Source organism: Cryptomeria japonica, chromosome 4 (assembly GCF_030272615.1).
Source record: "Cryptomeria japonica chromosome 4, Sugi_1.0, whole genome shotgun sequence".
NCBI lineage: Eukaryota > Viridiplantae > Streptophyta > Pinopsida > Cupressales > Cupressaceae > Cryptomeria > Cryptomeria japonica.
Window position 1 is genome coordinate 692,064,650 of NC_081408.1, and position 5,946 is coordinate 692,070,595.

The following is a 5,946-nucleotide window of genomic DNA, read 5'->3' on the forward strand; positions in this document are numbered from 1 at the left end:
AATTAGCATTCAAATTATTTGTTCAATACCAAATTGAGTTGGAAAAGAGGATAGATCTTCTCATTTGAGATTAAATTCTTAATTGTACAAAATTATTTCGTTCATTCTTGGCTTCATTTTTTGAAATATAATGTTCAATCCTATATCCATTGATTATAATGAAAATAACAATTGACAATTATCAAATTCAAACATAAAAGATGAAACAAATCATTCAAATTCTTTAAAACATGGAAAAAAAAATTCAAACTATGAAATTGAATAAAAGACATGCAATTTTTGTTGGAGCAAGGCCCTCAAGTGAGGATCACGACTACAACAGCTTCTATAGAAAGGGAGATAAATATTTCACTAGTAAATGATATATTTTGCTGAAATGATTAATAAATGTATAATATCCTTCCTTATATAGGTGAAAACATGAGATGAGAGAGCACAAGATAAGGACGTGTGTCTCAATAGGATGCAGGAGCTTAGGTACATCTACCTTGATGCAAATACCAATGCACTTAGGAAATAGTAAATAATGACAACCACTAACTAAATGATAAATACCTACAATGATAAATGCCTAATTGGGACTTAAGCATGACTAAATAATATTTACTCTAACACCACCCCTTAAGTTCAACTTAGGGAGAATAATTATTATGCAAATGATGCAATACATATCCCAATAGCTAGGCTAGGTTAGGTACCCATGCACAACAAATCATGCTACTAATCTCTTACAAACAGACAAAAGGATAAAACCGCATTGGACAAAAATCTTCTCCAAGAAAGAGCTAATGCAAATCATGTACAAGTGAAAGATGAAGTGATGTATTGAGGTCTCAACATCAATACCTCCCAAGAACTACATTCATTATAAGAATCCAAATGATAGGTCTCTCCATAGGATGCAAGATGAGAGACTATGTAGTCCCTCCATAGGAGCTCCAAATAAATTGACAATAATGTACTTAATCTAAAATATCACAAGGAATTGATGATTTAGGTCCATGAATAGATTGGAAAAATAGTAATGCAATTAACTGAGAGTGAAGTATGAGACATATCAGGTAGAGTAAAATGAAATGGTTATATCACCAATATGAAGACTCTTGGTATCTCAACAAGGTTGGTGAAGGGTCTCAATTGAGAAGAGATGCAAATTGAAAGGCTCTAATACCATGTTGGAGTGAGGCTCCCAAGCCAAGATCACGACTGCAACAACTCAAACCACAAAAAGAGAGAGAGATAAATATTTCACAAAGAAATGATATATTATTGCTGAGATTATTTACAAATGTGCAATAACCTATCTCATATAGGCAAGAGAATGAGATGAGAGAGCACAAGATAAGGACATGTGTCTCAATAGGTGATGCAGGAGCATCCCTAGTTCTTGGCAATCTTGCATCAACCAAAAGCATTTTTTTTCAGTTTATTTTCTATTTTGCAGTTTCAACATTTCTGTCTATATTTTCATGCATTTTCTCACTGGATCTTGCGGAGCTGGGTTTTTCTTGTAAACATGATTATCTTGCTTATTCCTAAACCATGGAATGTTTGGATCTTTTTATGGAAAGTTATCACTTCCGGGCTTTGAGATAGTTTTCTGGCTTAGAACACTAGACCGCTTGGACCTATTTGCTATTGGTGAATCTTGTGGATCCTTTATGTAGCTTGTAGAGCTTCAATTCATTGATTCCAATGTTCCTTGATGTGTGGCCGACCTTCTATCTGATCCGCACTTCTTCCTTTAGATTTTTTGAAGGATTTTCATTGGTAAAGGCCGACTTGGTGAATTTACACATTTGATCTTGTTCTTCGGTATTTGATCCCTCTTGGGCCGATGCAGATCTTTCTTGATCATATAAATCAATGTAATTAAGCATCATAATTCATCCTAGAGAATATAGAAGATATATCTTCAGATTTAGAGGTCTGGAGTTGATCGATTATGTAATTGGGCATGTATGTAGTAGGCCAGTGAGCTGAATCTTGTAGCTCGGATGTTACCAATCATTTATAATCAATTTTCTTGATATAATGAATCAATTCTGCATTACCTCCATCGTCTTGTCTTTCTTTCATTGTGTTTTACTCTTACTGCACGATTCAGATAGATCTCATTGAGGTCCCTCCTAACCATGACTGCACCAATAAGATGTAAGAGTAGCCACAACTACCTTGATATAAATACCAATGCACTTAGGAAATATTAAATAGTGACAAATACTAACTAAATGATGAATTCCTTAAAATATAAATGCCTAAGTTGGACCTAAGCATGAGTAAATAATATTTTCTCTAACACTTTTAATCTTCTACAAAAATTAAAGAAGAAAAGGTGATATATTAGTCAGACAATATTTACAATTTCTTAAAATCATAAAGTGTATTTAAGACACAAAATGTGTAGCTTGCAAGGGATAAAGGAGCATGTGGGTCCAAAATCATGGAATGCGCATAATTTATTTATTGTTATCTATCTTTAACATGCAAATAAATTCACTTGCATTACAATATGAGAATGTTATAATGTGCTCACACTATAATTTTTTTTGGAAATTTTCAATCCTTAGAGTCGAATACATATTGAGCATCCAACCATGTCAATGTCCAAAGTTATGATTTCATAAAATTTAAAAATATAAATAATGTTAAGAATGCTTTCAATTAAAATTACACATCTTTCATTGTTGATTTAAAAATATCACACTAATGTGTCAAGTTCTTTCATACCTTTCTAACCATTTATTTTTTAATTTTTATTGATATATTAAGGTCTTTATTTTTAATTTATTTTGTTAGTGTCTTCTTTATTTTCCAAAAAGTAAACGCATAATATTTTATTGTCATTTTTTATTTGTTCATCAAAATTTGAAACGGATTACATTTTTATGTTCTCACACTATTCTATACACAATAAAAAATTATGAATTTCGATTAGTTTTCAAAAAAAAAATAGAAAGGAGAAAACTCATTTTTTACTTTTGAGGATATGTCTATTTTAAAAATTAATAATAAATCATTACATTGATTATAAAAATTAGAAATTAACATTAGAAAAAATACATTATGTTAGCTAGTTTTTTATTGAAGCAATTTATGAAATGCTTAAAAAATCAACAATTTTGGGGGAACTTTGCAAACATATATTATATATTTTGTGACAAAAATAGGAGCACTTTGTGTGCTCCCCCTATTTTAGCTTACTACTCTTCACCATTTAAAAAGAAAATTGTAGCTCAAAATCTAGATTCTAAGCACTTTGAATCTTATTCCTATCATATCTTCAATTTTTGAGTAGGGATTATTTATTAATTTTAGAAATATGGCTAGTTTTGACCCCATTTTGGTTCCCCATTTCCATACCCATACCCCCTATAGTCCACCATTTACTAGATTCTTTATCTAACCATATTAATCTTAATAGCTTCAACCCTCTATCAATCTTTATAGTCCATCCTCTACTAAACCCTCTATCCATCCATATCAACACTAATTCTAATTTATCAACCCTTCCATCAACCAATGAAACCCCTAATCTAAATAATAATTGTAACAACTCTTTCCATGAAGAAAAATTCTAAAGCAAGAGGATCAATAATGTCAGAACCAAAATAAAACTTAATATGTTTTTTTTATCCCCTTTAATATGTCCTTCTAAAAAACTTCAAATATTATGATAAAATCTAATCATTCTAATCAATCCAATCAAACCAATCAACTGAATCAATTCAACTCTCCATACTTAGTTATGAAGGATCTTATCCAAGGGCTACTAGGAAGGAATTATAATTAACAAATGCAGTTGAGGATTTATGACACACCACTAGCAAGAACACACATGATGAGATCAGCCAAAATCCACCTACCATTACAATTCCAACAAATCAATTCATGTAAAAATTTAAGAACAGGTAATCAACACATTTTTTTATCCATAAGATTTGTTTGAGTTGAACATTAACTCTGACACCATGTTGGAATCACTCATGCTCTAATACAATGTTGAAGTGAGCACCTAGGTTATTCAATGTACAACACCAAATAACCTCCATAAAGACAAGAGGTAAGCATCAATAAACACTATTATTCCAACAAATCAAGAATACAATATGATTTTGATGATGTGAGTGGATGATTTACATTGTTAGAGGCACCTTCCTTATATAGATAGGGTAAGGAATAAGATTAGACAAGATCATGAGAAGTGTATGGGTATTATGACATGAGACAACTAACATAAAAATATATTAAATGACCTTTGAATTGGGAAGTAAATGAGATGACTCAAGATAAGAACTTATCAAGACACCTAAGACTTCTAGAAAGAAACCTAGGACCTAAGTAAACTTAATTAATGTGTGAATATAACCCACTAGGTGAACTATTTAGGTAAACACCTTATTTACACCAACAATCTCTGTAAGACAAAATATTGATAAACCTCATAAAATGTAGTCTAGATAATTATTCAAGGTCATATTAAGATTAGGGGAATAGACCTAAATTACAAGAATAACATAAACATCCTCCTCTAATGCATGATCAAATATTCACAACCAACTAAACATTAAAATGTACCCACGTTGATCCCATAAATATAAATAAAATATTAAAAATCTTATCAATATCCCATTGAGCCCATTTAAGAACCAATGACATATCCATTGGGCTCAACCACCTTTTTTCATTTTGGTTTCATCACAAGTGTATGCATATTATGATATGAGACAACTAACATAAAAAAATAAATTAAATGACCTTTGAAATATGAAGTAAATGAGATAAGATAAGATAGATAAAATATTATCAAGAAATTTTAAACTTCTATAAAGACCCCTAGGACCTAAGTGAACTTAACGTGTGAATAGGACACACTAGGTAAACTAGTTAGATAAACACCTTGTTCACATCAACAAGTTCTCTTAGACCCAAAATTGATAAACCTCATATAATCTAAAATATTCAACTTATTGATGCTTAAATTTGACAAAATATATCTAGTCCAAATAATTAATCAAGGTCATATTAAGATTAGGGGAATACACCTAAAACAAAAGAAAAACATAAAAAATCCTCATCTAATGCATGACCAAATATTCAAAACCAACTATATATTAAAACACCCACACTAATCCCATAAATTTAAATAAAATATAAAAAATCTTATTAATACCCCATCAAGCCCATTTAAGAACTAACATCCTATCCATCAGGCTCAACCACTCTTTTTCATTTTGGTTTCGTCATAAATAAGTAAATTAAAAATCCCATTATCTACCAACTACATAATAATGGATTCACATCTTGGTTCTAAAGTAACAAATATCCCATCAAAATTGCATGTATAAATTATTAATTATCATGGAAAATGATTAGGCCTTCATGAATTCTCAAAATAACTTCAACCCATTCACATTTATGCAAACCAATTATTCTAGGGTATCATATAAAAATCTCCTAATAGGAAAAGTAAGGATATCATGCTCCTAGAAGTGCTAGGATAACATCTCCCAATGTCAAAGTGGGTCACTCTTATCATCCCTCTAAAAGTCTTGATACCATCAATACTTTCATCAACCATATAAATTCACCATTGACCCTTTCATTAAGTCCATAACCCCCATCACCAACCCTTTCATTGACACCATCATTGACCTAAGCTATTGGCCTCTTGAATCCATCACCCTAAACCAAAAAATTGCACCATTTGACCATTTCCATTATTATGAATTCATAACCACCTTCATGGGAATCTAGATAATATTTGTCCAATTTATCATAAAATAGGCTTTGACATAGACTTGGATATAATAGCATATCTCAATGAACCTCCCCAAATACATAAAATCCCTACACCCCAAAATTGAAATCCTAAGTATTTCAAATAAAAGACCCCAAAAATATCATATGCATAAGTCTATCATTCCAAAACCAAATATTTTAATC